The sequence below is a fragment of the Lissotriton helveticus genome, chromosome 8, assembly GCF_964261635.1.
Source record: "Lissotriton helveticus chromosome 8, aLisHel1.1, whole genome shotgun sequence".
In the NCBI taxonomy this organism is placed as follows: domain Eukaryota; kingdom Metazoa; phylum Chordata; class Amphibia; order Caudata; family Salamandridae; genus Lissotriton; species Lissotriton helveticus.
This window is the reverse complement of record NC_136069.1, coordinates 150,744,769-150,765,070: the sequence shown is the minus strand read 5'-3', so window position 1 is coordinate 150,765,070 and position 20,302 is coordinate 150,744,769. Positions and strand designations below refer to the sequence as shown.

The following is a 20,302-nucleotide window of genomic DNA, read 5'->3' as shown; positions in this document are numbered from 1 at the left end:
AGCACAGCCGTCTGAAACTGAACTCTGATAAAACGGAAGTCCTCATCTTAGGTGCATCCCCTTCCGCCTGGGACGACTCTTGGTGGCCAACGGCCCTAGGAACAGCCCCCATACCGACGGATCACGCACGGAACCTGGGCATCATCCTGGACTCCTCACTCTCGATGACCAGACAAGTCCACGCCGTCTCATCATCATGCTTCAACATCCTACGCATGCGCAAAAAAACATTTCGCTGGATCCCCACTGAAAAAAGAAAAACGGTCACCCACGCACTGATTACTAGCCGTCTGGACTACGGAAACACCCTTTACGCCGGTACCACCGCAAAACTGCAGAAAAAACTCCAACGCATCCAAAATGCTTCAGCCAGACTCATACTAGACATCCCTCGCAAAGACCACATCTCCGGTCACCTGAAAGACCTGCACTGGCTCCCCGTCAACAAAAGGATAACGTTCCGTCTCCTCACCCACGCACACAAAGCCCTCTACGAACTCGGACCGGATTGCCTCAACACGCGCCTTTCCTTCTACACCCCCACCCGCCAGTTGCGTTCGTCAAACCAAGCCCTCGCCACCGTCCCGCGCATCCACAAAGCCACCATGGGGGGGGAAGATCCTTCTCCTACTTAGCGGCGAAAACCTGGAATTCCCTCCCCACCCACCTCCGCCTCACTCAAAACCACCTAGCCTTCAGAAAACAGCTTAAAACCTGGATATTCGATAAGTAATCCTCCCCCCCCCCCCCCCCCCCCCTTCCTCAAGCGCCTTGAGATCCTCTGGGTATGTAGTGTGCTATATAAATTCTGACTTGACTTGACTTCTACCTCTACTTCTCTCTACCTCTCTCTAAGCGTACATATGCATATATGTGTATGTGTGTGTGTGTATATATATATGTGTGTTTATATATACCCATACATATATAAACATCTGCATATCTTTATAAATACAAATGCATGCATACATATATGCATACATATGCATGTTTTGTACATGAGAGTTTGAAAAACACTAATAAAAAGAAAAGCTAAAAAGCAACTTAATTACAAAAAGAATTGCTTTAACTTAAACAAGGGCGAGAACTATTACATTTTCAATGCTTGTTGTATATGCTATAGATCCCACTCTCTCTCACACTCGTTTCTTCGCCTGTGTTTGTGTATAGCGCGCACACAGCCAGGAAGGCGCATCATAGCTTTTCAGCTGTCCTCCGCTGAGCTGCCCCGAACTCCGGGGCAGGTCCAACTCCAGTTACTTAGGCCAGTGAGTCTGCTCCTGATGATAGACTGGGGCACCCTGCTGTGGTAATAAGGTGTCAGTCGCAGCGGCTTTCCCCCGATCTTGGCTGTCGCAGCAGGTCACCATCCTGTGTTTGAGATTTGGACAGTGACAGTGTCCTGTGATATTTGGGACAGTGGGGGACATTTCGGCAATGAAGGTTCTGATGTGAGATTTGGGACTATAAAAGAGGCTCGGTTTGGACAGTAGGTTGGCACTGTTTCAGAACGAACATATTTCTTGAGGTTTACCTTGCTGATTCTCGAAGCATACGCAAACTTTGTCCGATCTTTGTGGAAACTGAAGACGCAGCACCTGCCCCTTTCACGCCTTAACCTGTTGACTTTCTTTATATGCTCTTAGTCCACAGACCTCCAATCATGCGCGGCTCTTACAGGGACGCTTATAGACAGATTAATATAATGATTTACCTTAACGTTTTTGAACAAATGCAGGTTTAAATAATTAGGTGGGCATACCATACTGCAGGACGTGTTGGTCCCGAAGGGAAGAATATGGATTTTTTTCTTGTTTATCTATTCACGTATTTGATAAAACCGTAATCATTTGTTTTCTAGTTTTTTCCTTGGAGTAGCCTCCGTGCCCCTTTACCCTCTTCTCCTCGTTGAACAAAAAAAAAGAATTTTTTTAAGTTGCAGGGGCAAAAACATGTTTGCTTTGATATCTGGTGCATTTCTAGAATTGTATGGAAATAAAATAAAATGTGATCATGAAATTTAACTATAACAATACAAAAGGAATAATGGTTAATTATACTTTATTTTACATTAGATAGACTGCAATGCCGTTCTCTGCTCAGCGAATAATAAACATTTATTGAAGCAATTTGTTGGAAACTCGAGCAAATGTGTGTGAATGGTCAAAAAAAGTAAATTTCTCCTAAGTTGCTCCCCAGTGAACCTTAGTGAGTCTTCATCAGATGTAATTTTTCAGGTGAAGACGTAGTGGAGATGGTAGCTGGTGCAGTTAAACTGTTTTACAACCATATTTCTGCTTAGCATAATTAGTACAATTGCAAAAAATGTTAACTTTTCTACTTTTTTTAAATATGCTTTCAGGTCACTTTGAAATAATGTAACGTGTGCTTCAAAACATACAATCAAGTTCAAGGCATTGTGCTTGGCCTAACAGGGCACCTCCTGTCTCGAGATCAACGTGGACGTTTGCTACATGTCCGGTTTACCTGAAGCAGCTTGATAGAGTAAAGCGTGTACGTTTGGGAAGGTAATGTACTTCAATTTTGTCATCTCCTAGATTGATTGTGCACACTAGGTTGAACATGCAGTTACTAGTGTAGTGCATATATGAAAATAAGCAGTCCACAATGAGGTGGAGTTGAACAAGAATACTTGTTTGGAAAGGTTACTTCCTAAACATCAGGATTATGATTTGCATCGAAATTATTATTGTTAATTGCCTAATCCTGCTCTACTTTTGACTTTGTGGATGGGGAACTCATTCGGTTTTGAGGGCTCTATACCTACATTTGGATGTGACCATACATGTTTTACTGCAAATACATACACTATCACACCTTTGTGTTGTATTTGAGCTATATCGAGTGCATTCCTAGAATTGTGCCCGAAATAAATGTTGTGATGGTAAATTTAATTATATCAGATAGAAAAGAAAGAATGCTTAATTATTTTTCTTAGTTTTACATTAGCTGGATTGTAATCCCATATGAAACATTAACCCTTCCTTTACTCTGCTTCTAACAATAAACCTAAATATTATTTAGAAATCTGATCTTGGCCCTAAGATTCAACCCATCTCCTTTTCTCATTAATGTCATACTGGTGTGTTCAAAAACATCACCTGTATTTTAGTTTCAGATTGTGCTTTTTTTCATTTATTACCTTAAAAACGATTTCTTAATGTAAAGATTTAATTTTGGATTTGTCATTATGGTATTTTTAGGCTCCCAGGAACTTTCAAATTCTTCTGGAAAGCCACGGCAAAATAACCAGCTGACAAAACTGGATGAAAAAATAAACTGACATCCTGACTGTCTATGATTCTAGTAGTATGCAGAGGACAAACTCCAGTTCCGCTGTTATACTCGCCTTCCAGTGTGAGGCCTATACTAGCCACCTCTCAAAAACCTTGGAGTTACTAATTTGGGCAAAAACTTAATATTTTCTGATCAAATAAGTACTGTAGTTAGTGTTATTAGCATACAACATTCTTTGCTTTGGAAATACTGCTGCTACTACGAACTGCACAGTAGGTTGAGCTGGCTAGATTCATGGTTGTTCCGTATCTACACTGCTTTAACACGAACTCACTGACCAAAACCCAGTAGGATGCAAAAACTTTAAATGACGCCCTCCAAAATATGCGTAAACCTGTGGAGACTGGACTATTTTTTTTTTTGTTTAAAATTTATTTATTGACAGTTTTGTATGTTTTCTTTTTCAGTTCATTGGCACTTGGTACATCATTATATTTTTGCGATTAATACTTTTTGTCAGATGTACATGGGTATTCTGGCAATTGAAGCATGTTATAGTACGACTCATGCATAATACAGTTCACAGTACAGGTAAGTAATAGCAACGGTAGTACAAAAATCAAACCGCAGTTGAGCTAACTTAAGGTTTAGCCACCTGACCCATGCCGTATGACAATATAGGAGAGTTTCCCTAGGGGTATAGGCTGGTGTATTGCCTCCCACTCTATTCTGGTGTACCATACTGATTGGTGCCCGTGCATGTGATTCTATTATGTAAGAGCCTACTCTCTGGTAATGGGGGGGCAAACATAAACCTATGAACTACAGATAAGGGGGGTTGGGGTGTGGGGGGGTCTGGAGTGGGCTCCCGGGGGGCCAGCTGACTATATATACACAGTGATGAGGAACTGTTACATAGTGATGCCCAATCGTCTGTGGGGAGATCAGCGGTGTCAGGCTCAGGGGGCGGGGGCACCAGGAAAAGGGTAGTATCCTCTATCAGCGGGGCTCCAGCTTAGAGGGGTCCTAGCCCTAGCAACCCACCCTTGGATGTATCTATTGCGTTATGGCATTCACTTGCTCTATTGGAGTCAGGGGTGGAGTGTGGGACTGAGACTGGGTAGCCCAGGTGAGTTTTTATGCGCTGTCTCCTGTATGAATTGGTATAGGAGTTGCGCCCATTGCAGTGAGATGGGAGGTTTCCAGATCCCTTTCACCTCTTCCTCCCTTAGTGTTGCCGCCTCCTGCCGCTCCCCATTTTTTGACCGCGCCTATTCAGGCTGCCGCTGGGGGCCCTGCTGGCGCTCTCCAGTACATAGCTAGGGATGCAAACCTGCACTGTACCTTCTCGGTCTTCCGCCTGCGGAACATACCCAATGCACAGGCCAATCACTTGGCTATATGCTGGAGGTGGACTGTTGCCTCCAGAGCCTGCAATACCTCCCCCCAATATGGCTGAATTACCGGACAATCCCAAAACGTGTTTGAAGTGTGCCGCTGGTGCTTGGCATCTGGGGCATGTAAATTGTGTATCTGGGTAGAAACGATGGAGCTTGTGAGGTGTTCAATATGCGCGGTGTAATATATTGAATTGAATATTTTTGAATCTGGCGTTCCGCAAAACCTTCTTTGGGTACTCTAAGAACTTTTCCCACTCCCGGCCGTTAAGCATGCGTCCTAGCTCATCTTCCCATTTTTGGCGGAGGGCTAACAACGGGGTTGTGGTCAGTTCTCTGATTGCTTTGTAATGCCATGTAACTAAGTGCCTGCCCCTGCCCATACGGAGGATGGTGTGGAGTACTGGGTGTGTCGGAGGTTCCCCTTCGGTGAGATCCCAACATTGTCTATCAGCTGTCGGTGTACCAGGAATTGTCCTGGGGGTAGGTCATAGTCGTTCTGCATTTGGACATATGTCTTCAACTGTCTGTCCTCGAATAACGCCTCCTCATCCGTCACCTCACTCTCAGTCCATATCCGGAGAGCCCCGAATGACGTAGTAATTCTCTTTCTGTGGAAACCCTACTAATGGGAGTAAAGAGGCTGACCCCTAGATATGCGGTGTATGCGCATCATACATTTGCGGGCAATCACCACCTGTAGAGGGTGTGTGCTCACCGGTCTGGTGCCCGGCATCAGCAGTCGGCTGATAGCCGGGATAGGCAACAGACCGTCATTAGTGTCCAGCTTCTCTGTATGGCGTTCTGCTGTCCAGTGGGACAGCCACTGCAGCCATGCTGCCAGAAAGTAAGGCTCCCAATCCTCCCTGTGATGTGGGTAAGTTGAGGACTCTCAAAGCTACTCTGTGGCTCCCGCCCCACCCATATTAGTGTCGTGAGTAATGCGTCAAGTTCCTGGAAAAAGAACGTGGGGGTATCACAGGGAGATTAGCAAAAGTGTAGTGTAATCTAGGTACCATAATCATTTTTGCCAATGCTACGCGTCCTATAGGGGCAAGGGTAGAGTTTTCCAGAGCGTCACTGCCGCACGAAGTCTCGTCAATACTTTGCGATGGTTCCCCTCGTATAGGTCCTCCGGGGAATGGTATAGCCGCACCCCGAGGTATCTGGGTGCCATCACACTCCAACCAAGCACCTGGGGCCCTAGTCTGCTCTCCTGGGGAGCAAGGTGAGGGCTGAGAGGAAAAATCGTCGATTTCTCCCAATTGACTCTGAGCCCGGATACCTCCGCAAAGTTCTCAGATATTGTCCATATGGGTGTAAGATCTCTTGTGATGTCCCGCACATAAATTACGAGATCGTTGGCGTAGAGCGATACGCAATGCATCGTGTCCGCTATCGGGATACCCCAGCCCCCCTCCTGTTGTAAGCAAACGGCCAGTGGTTCTACTGCCAGAGCAAACAGCAAGGGAGATTGGGGGCCTGTCTCGTCCCCCGCTCCACCCCGAGTGGGATGAAATGTACTTTCCTACCCTTACCCGGGTAGTAAGGCCTTTGTAGAGAAGTTGTGTATACGCCAGCATGGTCGGGCCGACTTGCACCTAGGAGTGTATCTTAGGCCTTTTCCAGGTCAAGGATTAAGCAGGCTGCCCTAGGGAAATATTCCCGCGCTCTGTCTTGTATGTGGAAGAGCCTTCGTATATTCAGCGACACATTATGTCCAGGGAGGAAACCATTTTGGTTTGGGTGGATCAGCTGTGGGAGAACTTGGATGTATCGATCCGCCAGTATTTGTCCTAATATTTTACAATCTGCATTGAGTAGTGTTATATGCCTGTATGAGGAAGGCAGCGTGGGAGGGAAACATCCTTTACGACGCAACTTTTACCACGCAGTTCCTTTACAACGCAGGTTTTTCAAAGCAAGTCATTACAACGAATTGCGCTGGGGGTGCTCTAGGATAGGTAATTTAATTTACTATCCAACACCTTCCCTACAATCCGCGGGGACTGGAGTTGGAATAGTAAATTAAACTATTCACTATCCAGCACCCCCAACGCAAGTCATTGTAACTTGCGTTGAAAAACCTGTGTTGTAAAAGCATGTGTGGTAAAAGCATGCGTTGTAACAACGTACATCCACGTGGGACCCATGTTTGGTTTGAGGAAGGTTACTAGGATTCCCTAAGTGAACTGGGGAGTTCACGTTGGTTTAATGCATCGTCCTACATTGATACGAGGTGTGTGGATAACTGTCCCCGAAAGGTGGTATAATATTTGAGGGGAAAGCCATCCATTCCTGGCGCTTTTTGTCGCGCTAGTGCTCTAATGGCGTGGGTAACGTCTGGTGATTTTATCTTCGTATCTATTGCCTTTCCTTCCGCCGGTGGGATGCTGGGCAAGGGTAAGGGGTGAAGAAATTGGGTTAGTGCCAGGTGTGACGGCTGTGGTGGGGCCCGATAAATGTCTGTGTAATTAGTCGTAAAAAATGCGCAGAATATCCCTCTGTGAGTGTCTGAGAGCACCGTCTGGTCCTGCAATGTTGTGATTGGTGGCATCTCAGTGGCTTGTTTTGCTAGCCAGGCTAAAAGTGTGCCAGCCCTGTTCCCCTCACGATGAACCTGGGCTGCATATCCTCTAAAATTGTATTTACGAAGGTCATCCACAGCTTCCGCATAGATGGTTTTTGCTGCCGCCACCTGTTCGGGAGTTGTGTCCTCCTGATCTAGCTGCTTCGTCTGGTCCGCCAAGCGTGTTTCTGCCGTTTGAAGTTATCGCTCCAGCACTTGTCTCGCCCCTACTATGTGTTGGATGCAGTGGCCTCCGACCTTAAATGCATCCCATTCTACTGAACTGGATGATGCTGTATTTGCGTTTAGTGTGACGTAAATGTTAAATGTTAAATGTTGTATACTTGTAAAGCGCACAGCTGCCCCAGCAAAGGGGCGTCCCGGCGCTGTATACCGCTGGGGAACCCGTCCTGGCTTTCCCTGTGGGATGGTCCCTACTGGGAATCCCCAAGGTGGAGCCAGGCATCCCCGGCGTTGATGGGGCCGTTGTGGAGATTAGGCAAGCTAATCCCCAGAGTTGCCGAGTGGGACCCCAGGTTAGAGTAGGCACCGAGGCGAGAATTGTCGAGTTCGCTGACCCTGGTCCACGACCCTGCCGCGTCGGGAATTGAACCCTGTTCCCAGGCCGACTTCTGCTCCCGGGTCTGCCGCCTCTAACCAGTGAGCCACACCACCCCACGACCACCCCAGTATTCCTGGATATGTGTGCCATGTGTGTGACAAAAAGCCTAATCCGTAAGTCATTCCCGGGGTAACTTCCATGTGGGTATTGGGGGGGTGCGGTGGCCAATTAAGGGTCACAGCATGTGCATCGTGGTCAGATAGCCCTATGCCTAGGTAGTCAGTGTGCTGTATTTGGGGGAAGTAGTGTTGCTGAGCATAGAAATCGGTCGAGTCATACCCTGAGATTGTGTGGGGCGGAGTAGAATGAGTATAGTTTAGCGTTGGGTTTTTTGTCACGCCAAGCATCTACCAGTGACCATTGGGTAACCCATTGTTTAAACTGCTCTCCATGTTTCGGTGCAGGTGAACGCGCCGGCGGGGGGTGAGCCCTATCTAGGCCGATGTCCAGGACACAATTGCAGTCCCCTCCCAATAACCACGGCATTGTCGTGTAGTGTGTTAGTACCCCTGTGAGGCGGGTCCAGTACTGCTCTTGCTCTATATTAGGGGCATAGATGCTGCCTATTAGTAGATTCCTGCCCTTGAGCTGACCCGCTATCAGAGTATCTGCCCTCTTTATCTACCATCCTAGACTGTTCTCGAAATGGGAGCCCGGGTCTGATCCAGATCAAGGTTCCCCTGGCAAATGCGGTATATGGGGTAGCACAGATGATCCCTCGCCACTTCTTACGTATGCGATCCACCTCTGTCCCCGTTAGTGCTACTCCAGGAGACACACCATTCCAACTATGAGGATCTATCCCTCGGGGCGATATGTCCAAACTGCACAACATGTGCTAACTCTAGTTCGTTATGTGGGGGAAGTGGTCTTCGGCTTCCGCCCGCCGCTGTTGCAGCAGCCGCCTGGTCTTTGATTATATCAGGCAGATGCCCATCTATGTCCCAATCAATCCACATCATGTGGTGCAGTCGGATGCGAAGGGTTGATTGCCCAGTTATCTGGGCTCTGGGTTTTGTCACCATCCTGACGTCAGGGCTCCCCTCAAGCAGGGGGTGTGGCAGGCCCAGAGGTCACACAGTATCATAGCCTAACTTGTCAGGTTGAGAGCATCAAAACAAAGTGTGGGTGGTCACCAGCGGTGGAGTCATCGAGCCGTCTCTCAGAGCATGCCCATCGCTACTCTCTTCTTCTGATGTGAAGATGTGTGGGCCTCGTTCGCCATCCGAGCTGTCCCCTGGGAGTCCCACCTGTACAGCCGCCTGCAGTGCCTTCCGGCATTCTGCAATGATTTGCGCAAGATCCGGAGAGTTCTTGTTGGAGGAGTCCGCCCGCACGCTCAGTTGGGTGAGTGTGACCTTTTTCTGCTGTCGCCGGTGGTGGCCTGAGGCCCGACTGGCCGGTGTCCGACCGCGGTTGTTCTCAGTTGTCAGGTGTTGTTCAATCCAGTCGCTGGCCACTGCTGGGTCTGAGAAAAAAATGTGTGGTTCCGTCATGAATAATCTTCAAATGGGCTGGGAATAGGAGTGCGTATTGGAAATTTTTCTGCCGCAGGCAGCAGCTATTTGCTTAACCCCTAAGAAGGTGGACCTCTGCTGTTGCACTGCCCTGGAATAGTCCGGGAATAACATAACCGGTTTGTCCTCCACCCGGAGTGCACCCTTTTTCCTTGCGGCTCGCAGGATAGTGTCCCTGTCCTGATAGTGGAGCAACTTCAAAAGGAAAGGTCTCGGAGGAAATACCGGTGCTGGATTACGAGACAGCACACCGAGTGCCCGCTCTATGGAGAAAAAAGTGGTTAGTTCACCCGCTGGTGTGAACGTTGCAACCAGTCTGGGATGTAGTTGACAGGGTCATTTCCCTCCACTCCCTCCGGTACATTTATGATGTGGATATTACTTCTACCTTCTAAATCATCAGTTCTGCTTTCCAGGATCTTCACACGAGTTTGTAGGTCTGTCAGGGAGGCTTGCTGCTGTCGCACTTGTGGTTCCAGACTTTGCAGCGAAGTTTCGCCCAACTTCACCTTATCCGCCAGTTTTCTGTGGTCATCCCAGAGTAGATTAAGATCCGTGGCCAGCTCCCCGAATTTATGCTCCATTGTCACTCTTGAATGTTCGATTACCGCCAAAACTTTGTCTAATTTTGAGGACATATCGTCCGAACCCGCCGATCCCCAACCCCTCCCGCCCCCTCCCGGCGCGGTCTGGGAGGCTGGTGACTGCACTCTCAGGGGTCCTGGGGCCTGTGTCGTGTTCGTTGCCCGTTTGGGTCCGCGTCCGCTATCCACAGAACCGTGGTCACTCTCACACGTGGACATTTGTTGTTGTGATAACGACTCGGGGCCTCCCTTGATCCGCCTGCAACTCCGACTCCCTGTTGCTGCCCCGACTATTGCGCTGAGCCTGGTGACGTTTCTCTTCCGTGCTCCTCGAGACCCGTCGCGGGAGAGGGATGACTCTGTGGGGCCAAGCAGCGAACGGCAGTGGCATTATGACGTATCTGGATTGTGATGTGGAAAGCCGTTACACTACCGCGCTGATAGTCCACCCCCTTCTGGCTCCCAGGGGGTATCGCTGATCCAGCCTCTGTAATCCCGGTGTCCTGTGGCAGGGGCCCCCCAGGCTATGCCCCAATGATTTCTTCTGTACGCTAGCCTCGCACTCCCGGTCCCATCACCGGGGGATCGCCGCAGTGTCTCGCTGCTCTTGCCTGGCTAGGGGCTCTCTTAACGCACCCCACGGGGAACTCGCGGGCGGTCACCGGGCCCCCCGCGTGCCTCGAGGCCCGCCGCCGCCGCGGGGGAGGGGTGTCTCCAGTAGCGGGGCATGATGAATCGTGTAGGCCGTATGGGGCTAGGTAATTTCCCCAAATGCAGCGCACCGGTCTCCTCCGGAGAGGGGGGGGGGAGCCTGCTAGGCCACGCCCCCCCGTGGAGACTGGAATTTGTGAAAACATCTGCCAACGTTATGACCTGTCTCACAGTGGAGTCCATTATCAAATTCAAGATGCTCTGTCTATTGAATTAAACCCCACATGACTATAAAAGCTGGCACCATATTGCATCCCTGACAAACATCACATCAGCCACTTCTAGCTGAATGTTCTGCCCAGTACTTTCTTTCGGCACACACAGGATGCCAGTTGAATGAAGAATAGGGTCCTGAACTCAGACTCACAGGGCAGATAAAACTACATTTGGTTCAGGAAACAAAACTGAACTATTACAGACTTCAGGAGGGTAATAGAGGTCATTGCTTTGGCTTTGAGGCTTAGTAATGTCTTATGCAATGCCCTGTATATAGAAGCACATTGATGGGACTAAAATAACATGCAGCATTATATTCAATACCTAAAATGATACTCATGGCTTTATCGAAGTGTTCTTTAGAATCTGTAGTGAGGCAATTCCATCCACCTACCATCCAAGGCTATTTTAGTTGGCAACCTCTCTAAAGTTATTATCTAACATGCATCCATTTGTTAGTTTTAACCATCGCATCCCATCCCATCATTGCTTTGTTTGTTTTAAATAGTAATTCACTTCAGTGTCCGCCTGCTATGTTTTCGAAATGTGTATGTCCTATTGTTTTTGTTGTCAATGCCAAGGGTATGTAGGGACACCTCACCCACTTCATAGAGGCATGCTTCATCATAGTTGTCCATTCCCCTCAATGTAGTTAATTCCACTTTGAGGGACTCGACCAATTGTGGAAGTTGAAAATGTTATCTGGATAAGAGCTTCTATCCAGTTGTTAAAATACCTTGTGGGTATACTCGGTGTGTTATTTTTCCCCTTTTGGTACACATAGTATGATTAAAAAGTATGTTCGAGGCATGTGGGCTGCTGAATTCATATCTGTGCATAGATCGCCACCTAGTGTTGGGTCCGGATGATTGCACTTTGTTGTCTTGGAAGAGTCTTCGAAGTATCACAAGATAGGTGACTCCTCCCCTGGACTACAGTGCGCATGGGCATCTTCTCCTTCCTCAGATTGTTTTTTTCCGCCTTTGGGTTCGGATACACACTCCTATACTCCAACTCCGAGTCGAAAACAAAACTTTTCTAAAGGCCAAAAGGCCTTCGACTTCGACGGTATTGTTCTCATCTGAAAGAAACAGGTTAGTAATAGATTCCTTACCTTAGAATATCCCCAGGCGTCAGTCTGGATCCGGTAACGTTTGCGTAGCAGTACCCCTGCGCGTCGGTAGGCGTCGTCTGCAGGCGTCCCCTGCGGCTCCGCGTCCGTCGTCGTGCGCCGTGATGACGTCGCTGGAGTATATAGACGCCGCCTCCGCGCGCTGACGTCCGTTCTTCTTTTTTCCGCGCCAGTTAGCGCAGATCCGAAGAGCAGTACTCCTGTCTTTTGACCAAAGTTTTTTGATTACTCTAACTCTTTAGGTGCCGGTAGGATGCCCGGTTTTAAAAGTTGTGACGGGTGCGACCGCCTGATGTCGGTCACCGACCACCATCGACTCTGCCTCCGGTGCCTGGGCGCCGACCACGACGTGGAGTCCTGCGTCGACTGCCGGGCCTTGACGGGTAAGGCTAGACGGGAGCGGTCCCGCAAGCTGCTCGAGCTCCGGCTGTCGGCCCCGCGTCGGGAGCGGTCCCGGTCCGGCCGGAGGTCGAGGGAGCGGTCGAGAGAACGATCGCGGAGCCGCCACGAGCGCTCCGGAAGTCGTCACCATTCCTCCGGTTCCTCAGGTAAGCGACACAAGAAGTCGGGGCGTCGTCATCGCACCCCCGACTCCCCCCCCCCCCCCCCCCCCCCGACGCTAGCGCGATGCGGCCGGGGGCTCGGGTAGCCCCACCCCCGCGGCCCCGCATGGGTCGCCGACGCTGCCTGCTCCATACCAGTCGGTCCCTGGGCAAGGCGCGTCGCGATAGAGGAGTTCCTCATGGCCATGAGGGCGCTGTCTCCTCCGACGGGGCCTACGGCGCCTGCGGGCCCGGTGGTCCCGTCCGGGGGCCCGAGCGGTTCGGGTGCTCCTGCACCGACGCCGTCGGGTGCTCCGGCCCCGACGCCGCCGGCGGCGCCGGCCCCGGCGCCGCTGGGCCCTTCTGGGTCGTCGCCGGCTGGTCAACCGGCCTCTCCGGCACCGATTCCATCGGGGCAACCCGTGGTGCCGCCTCCGCGCGGCGCCGTGACTCCGACGCCGGTTCCGGCCGGCGTCGGGGCTCCGGCGCCGGCTCCGGGCGGCGCCACCCCCATTCCCTCTCCTATTCCGGCCGCGGAGTCGGACCGGCGTCGTCCGACGCCGAGTCCGGCGCCGATGGGGCCCATTGACCCCGAGGAGCCGGTCTACATCGTTGAATCACTATATGGTGATGATGAAGATTATGGAGAGGGCTGGGAGGGGTCTGAGGACCCTCTGTCACGCGAGTGTCAGTACGACGTGGACTGGACAGGTGACTTGGGTGATGCCAGTGGTCTGGACGACTCTCCTAACCCTGGTTTTGTCTCGCCTCCCACTGTGGCGTCGGAGGCTGGGGCTGCTTATTCTGTGGTGCTGATGAGGGCTGCCAAGGCCTTGCGCCTTGAGCTCCCTGTCGCTAAAGTGAAGCCTAACATCCTCACCGAGGTCTTCAAACCGCAGTCATGCCCGCAGGAGCCTCTGCTGCCGTTCAATGAAGCCTTGACGGACGTTCTTTTGGGCACGTGGTCCAGGCCCGCTTCAGGTTCGCCTGTTGATAGGAACGTTGCCAGGCGCCACCGTCCGTGTTCGGACGACCCTAAGTTTCTGTCCACCCATCCCACCCCTGAGAGTCTGGTGATCCAGGCCTCAACATCCCAATCCGCATTCCCGTCGGCCCCGCCCGACCGGGAATCTAAGAGGTACGACCAGTATGGCAAAAAGGTCTTCTCGTCCCTGAGTCTGGGACTGCGGTCTTGCAACACCGCATGCCTCTTGGGCCGCTACACCCACTCTCTGTGGGATACGGTCGCGGAGTGTCTGCCGCAATGCCCGCAGGAGGTACGGGACAAGCTCGGCCAGGCTATGGTTGAAGGCCGAGACGCGGCGAGGTATTCCATCAGGTGTGGTCTTGATACGACCGACTCGCTGGGCAGAGCGATGTCCACGACGGTGGCGATTCGTCGCCACGCCTGGCTGAGATCCGCCAATTTTTCGGCAGATGTCCAAAATGCCTTGATGGAAATGCCGTTCGATGGCAGTCGCCTGTTTGGCGACAAAGCGGACAACGCGCTTGAGCGCTTCAAGGACTCCAGGGTCACGGCCAAGTCCTTGGGTCTCTCGACCCAGCGCCAGCAAACGGGTTCGTTTCGCTCCTTTCGTGGCCAAGGAAGGGGTGGTCCCACACGTGCTGCCAGCCACGCACCGCAGAACACTTCTCAACGCGGTGGCGGCCGTGGATTCCGCCGTGGCGGCGGTCGGGGACAGCGGCGAGGTCAGGCCACACCTCCTCCCGCAGCAGCCTCCAAATCCTCCTAGTCCGAGCTTTCAGGCCCATGTGACGCCAGTGGGTGGCAGGGTTCGCCATCACCACTCCCGCTGGCGCACTATCACATCGGACAGGTGGGTGCTGCAGCTCGTCCGAAGGGGCTACTCCCTCCCCTTCAAGACCACTCCTCCAGCCATGCCACCGCAGAACCACCGTGTGTCGGGGGACCACTTGACACTTCTGCAGGAGGAAGTTACGGCCCTCTTGGCCAAGGGGGCCATCGAGCGCGTTCCTGGGCCAGAAGTAGGGTGTGGTTGTTACTCCCACTACTTTCTGGTACCCAAGAAGGACAAGGGGGGCCTGCGTCCTATCTTGGATCTACGGAACGTCAACGGCTTCCTCCGGAAGGAGAAGTTCAAGATGTTGACTTTGGCTCAGGTCTTGGCTGCTCTAGACCCGCAAGACTGGATGGTAGCGTTGGACTTGCAGGATGCGTATTTTCACATCCCCGTCCTGCCGGCCCACCGGTGTTACCTGCGGTTCACGGTAGGCCACGAGCACTTCCAGTTTATCATGCTCCCATTCGGCCTTACCAGCGCCCCACGGGTGTTCACGAAAGTGATGGCGGTGGTCGCAGCTCATCTGCGCCGGTTAGGGGTTTCAGTCTTCCCCTACCTCGACGACTGGTTGTTGAAGGCGGGCTCGCCCCAGACGGTCGTCCACCACCTTCAGATGACGGCAGACCTCCTGCACGAGCTGGGGTTTTCCATCAATGTGCCGAAATCACACCTGTGTCCCTCTCAAAAGCTCCTTTTCATCGGAGCGGTTCTCGACTCGGCGCAGTTTCGGGTTTATCCTCCGGAACGGCGGGTCCGGGATATTCAGGCTTTGATTCACATCTTTCAGCCGTTATCCCGGGTCTCGGTCAGGTTGACGCTGCGGCTTCTGGGGCTGATGGCCTCCTGCATCCTTCTGGTGCATCACGCCAGGTGGCGGATGCGGGCTCTGCAGTGGGACCTGAAGTTTCAGTGGGCCCAGCATCAGGGCAACCTCTCCGACCATGTCCTGATCTCGGAGGGCACTGCGAGACAGTTGCAGTGGTGGCTTACGGACCGCGATTGGGTCAGAGGCAGATCCCTCTCCCTTCCCCAACCGGAGCACGTAGTTGTGACGGACGCGTCCCTCCAGGGCTGGGGTGGCCACTTGGGAGAGGCGGAGATCAGAGGCATCTGGTCTCCGGCGGAGTCCCGGCTCCATATCAACATGTTGGAGCTGCGGGCGATTCGCCTAGCACTGAAGGCATTCCTCCCCTTTGTCAACGGGAGTGTAGTGCAGGTGTTCACGGACAACACCACCGCCATGTGGTACTGCAACAAGCAGGGCGGAGTGGGGTCGTGGACCCTTTGCCAGGAGGCTCTGCGCCTCTGGCAATGGCTGGAACGTCAGGGCGTGACTCTGACGGTTCAACACCTGGCAGGTTCTCTGAACGCCAGGGCGGACGAACTCAGCCGTCGGTGCTCGGTGGATCACGAATGGCGTCTGAACTCGGACGTGGCGAAAGGCCTCTTTCTGCAATGGGGAGAGCCTTGGTTAGATCTATTCGCCACAGAAGAGAACGCGCAATGTCATCAGTTCTGCGTGTTGGAGTTTCCAAGACGGCACTCGCTCGGCGACGCCTTTCGGCGCGAGTGGAGTTGCGGTCTGTTGTACGCCTTTCCGCCTATACCACTTCTGCCCAGAGTGCTGAAGAAGATCAGGCGCGACCGGGCCCAAGTTATCCTTGTGGCTCCGGACTGGGCTCGAAGGTACTGGTATCCCAAGCTACTCAGCATGTCAGTCGGTCCCTCGATCCGCCTGCCCCTTCAGGAGGACCTTCTGTCGCAGCAGCAGGGGACGGTCCTCCACCCGAACCTGTCCAGTCTCCACCTCCATGCTTGGCGATTGAGCGGCGACAGTTGAGGGCATTTGACTTGCCTCCTGAAGTCTGTGATGTGATTCTGGCAGCCAGGCGTCCCTCCACAAAGTCGGTATACGCCTGCCGGTGGAACAGATTTGTGGCATGGTGCACAGCAAAGGCTGTGGATCCCCTTGCTGCCCCTCTCTCTGAGGTTCTCCTCTTTCTTCTCTCTCTTGCCCAGCAGGGCTCTGCTCTGGGCACTATCAAGGGCTACCTTTCTGCCCTTTCCGCCTTCTTAAGGCTACCTGATCAGCCATCTTTGTTCAAGTCCCCTATTGTAACGAGATTCTTGAAGGGCATCACGCACATGCATCCACCTGTTCCGTTCGTGATGCCTCAGTGGGACTTGAACCTGGTTCTGACTTTCTTGATGTGCGCTCCCTTTGAGCCGCTTCATTCCTGTCCTCTCCGTCTCCTCACTTTAAAGACGGCCTTCCTGGTTGCCATCACCTCTGCCAGGAGAGTGAGTGAGCTCCAGGCTCTTTCTGTCAAACCTCCTTTCATGTCCATTCATCCAGACAAGGTGGTTCTGAGAACTAGACCTTCTTTCCTGCCCAAAGTAGTTTCTGCTTTTCACATCGGGCAGTCCATCACCTTGCCCTCCTTCTTCCCGCCTCCGCATCCTTCAAAAGATGAGGAGCGGCTCCATCGTCTGGCCCCAAAACGTGCGCTTTCATTTTACATGGATCGCACACGCCAGTTCCGGGTGGATGACCAACTGTTTGTTGGCTACGTGGGTGAGAAGAAGGAAAGGGCGGTACAGAAACGAACCATATCCCGGTGGGTCGTCCTGTGCATCAAAGCGTGCTACTCTTTGGCTCGGAAGGAGCCTCCTGTTGGGCTGAGAGCCCATTCCACTCGGGCCACGGCGGCTACTACTGCTCTGGGCCGGGGAGTCCCTTTGCAGGACATTTGCCAGGCGGCTTTGTGGGCCTCGCTGCACACCTTTGCGAGGCACTACTGCCTGGACAGTCAAGTCCGGAGGGTTGGCTTCTTTGGCCGTTCAGTCCTCCAGGACTTTCTGGTGTAGTTTTGTATTGGTTCGCAAACCCACCACCGGGGTTGGTATTGCTGGGGTATCTATTCTAAGGTAAGGAATCTAATACTAACCTGTTTCTTTCAGATGAACAAGTTACTTACCTTCGGTAACGATATATCTGTAAGAAACAGTAGTTAGTATTAGATTCCTTACCGCCCCACCCATCCTCCCCGTTCTGCGAACTGATACCTAGGGTTAAGGACATCCCTTTCAGGGCCCTAGTTTCAAATGGCACCAGTATTGGTTCTCACATGGCTCTGCGTGTTCTGGCGCGGAAAAGCTGTGTGCAAAGAACTGACGTCAGCGCGCGGAGGCGGCGTCTATATACTCCAGCGACGTCATCACGACGCCGACGACGGACGCGGAGCCGCAGGGGACGCCTGCAGACGACGCCTACCGACGCGCAGGGGTACTGCTACGCAAAAGTTTCCGGATCCAGACTGACGCCTGGGGATATTCTAAGGTAAGGAATCTAATACTAACTACTGTTTCTTACAGATATATCGTTACCGAAGGTAAGTAACTTGTTCGTTCGGTACCTGTCTACTCGATCCAAACTTCCATCTCGATTCGGTCGTCGACGCGGGCCGTTGGGCCTTTTCGACGCCACGTGAGCTGACCGTTTAAAAGGTGCCCACAATGCCACTCCAAGTTCCCACATACTGATAAACACTCAGTATGCAACAAGTGCCTTTCCCCAGAAGAAACCTGCCCAGCCTGCGCCCAGCCTGCGCCCAGTTTCGATCCAAAAAAAACTATACGAAACCGACGGGCTACTAGGCAAGAAATGCAGCGACAGGCACCAGAACCGGACAACATCTTCGATGATGACCAGGATCTACAGGATGCCCCAGACTCGGACCTAGAAATCGTCACCGTCGAGGACTACTCTGACTCCGACGACGAAATCCCGTCGGGGCAAATCGTGAGTACACTACCCCCAACACCAATTAACCCGTTACCAAAGGCTCCGGTCGAGGCATCGCCAAAAGGCCTTAGCCAAGATCATAAACGTTCGCCAACCCCACCTTCCAGCTCGACTCCGAAATCGAAACCGAAACCTTCAGAAACCCCAGGGCCCAGTACCTTCGTCCCGAAGAAGGTTCCAGAGCCAAAGAAGGTCACCGACCCGAAGGGCGTCGATCCAAAAAAGGCCGCACAGCCAAAGAGCGTCGAGCCAAAGAAGACTGTCGACCCCACAAAGGCCATTCAGCCAAAAACCGTCGACCCCAAAAAATTGGTCGACCCGAACAAAGGCACACAGCCAAAGGGCGCCGAACAGAAGAAGGTCGCTGACCCGAACAAGCCTGCTGTTCCGAAAACCGTCGACCCGGCAACCGGTGGCGTACCGAAACCAGTATCAAAGCCGGACAAGCCTATCGACCCAAAGATAACGGCTCCAAAGACACCAGTCGATCCAAAAAAGAACATCGACTCGGTGAAAGACATTAATCCAAAGAAGCCTACAGAGCACAAAAAACGTGTCGACCCGAAAGTTCCGGTCGACCCGAAAGCACTCGTTGACCCGAAATCAGGGCCCGAGCCGAAAAAGTCCAACAAAACTCCGAAAGTCGTCGAAAAACCAAGTGTTACCGAGCCGAGAAAGTCTAACACTAAACCCAGGACTGTAGAGGAAGAACTATTCCACCCAGATCCATCAGACGACCAAGCTAAAATATACATTAATCCAGAGACTGGTGAAGTTACCATCCTGCATAGGAAAAAGAGGCCTTTGGACTTTGAACCCCATTCACCTATTCCACTGAAGAAAAAGGACTTTGGGACTTCTCCCTCAAGACCCTTCAGCCCTTTTCAACCTATCATGCCTACCACACCTTTTGCTCCTTCCTCACCTTCTCACCACGGGGACGATGAGGGGGACACATGGTATGAGCCACAGCCCCAATATGATTTCCCACAAGATCCTGACCAACAGGAACCTTGGGAAGAGCCAACAGACCCTTATGACACCCATCCCATCCCTGATGTACCCACTTATCCTACTAAACCGTCACCTACGGACGACACAGTAGTCTTCAACCAACTCATAGACAGGGCAGCACAATTACACAATGTGGACATGCATAGTGACCCTGTGGAGGAGGACTTCCTGTTTGACACATTCACTACTGCAGAAAAAAAGTGTCAAAACGCTTCCCATGCTGAAGGGAGTTCTAAAACACGCACCTGACATATTTAAGGATACAGCCAGGGCACGGGTAATCAATCCCAGAATAGAAAAAAAGTATAGACCAGCTCCTACAGACCCTACTTACATCAAGGGCCAGTTGCCACTAGACTCACTGGTGGTTGCTAACGCACGAAAAAGAGCCAACTCTCAGACAACAGGGGAAGCACCTCCCCCTGACCGAGTCAAAAATTCTAGAGGCGTCAGGCAAAAGGGTAGCTGCACAAGCCTCCAACTCATGGAGGATTGCTAATACACAAGCCCTACTGGCTCGTTACGACAGGGCGCACTATGATCAGCTTGAAAGCCTCATGCAACACCTACCCGAGCCTTTTAACCGCATCGATGCGGCGCATTTTCCCGCTGTGCGCTAAGAAATGCAGAATCCCGCGGTTCATGACGAGCTCAGCTCGTCATGAGCGTACAAAAGGTGTACTTCATGACGAGCCAATGATCTCATTCAAGAGGGAAAATTCATATCAAACTCCTCCATCAAATGTGCGCTCGACGCTGCAGACACCGCAGCTAGGTCAATTAATACTAGTGTCCTGCCACGCAGACATGCATGGCTGCGTATTTACGGTTTTAAGAATGAGGTGCAGTCCACCATTCTTAACCAACCTGTCCATCAAGATTTTCCATTTGGCCCTACTGTCGACACCATTTTGGACAAAATGAAAAAGGACACAGAAACCGCAAAATCTATGGGTGCATTGCAATTTCTGCAAAATAGGGGCTCCTTTCGACGCTCCTCATACAGAGCAAATACACAAGGGAATGCTTCGCAAACATCTACCTCATACAAAAGTAACACACAAGGTTCCTTCAATAAGAACACAACCAGGGGAGGTTACAGAGGTAACGGT

At 51.8% G+C, this 20,302-nt stretch overlaps 1 protein-coding gene across 4 annotated transcripts in view; it reads left to right on the top strand.

The window, feature by feature from the left end:
- The window catches only part of BCL9 (BCL9 transcription coactivator), a 904,233-nt gene that overhangs the window by 466,494 nt on the left and 417,437 nt on the right, over positions 1–20,302 (top strand). For all 4 annotated transcript variants that reach the window (XM_078656778.1, XM_078656780.1, XM_078656777.1 and 1 more), the window contains one exon: positions 2,363–2,528. The gene's annotated coding sequence lies outside the window, so the exon portion shown is untranslated. The remainder of the gene's footprint in view (positions 1–2,362; positions 2,529–20,302) is intronic.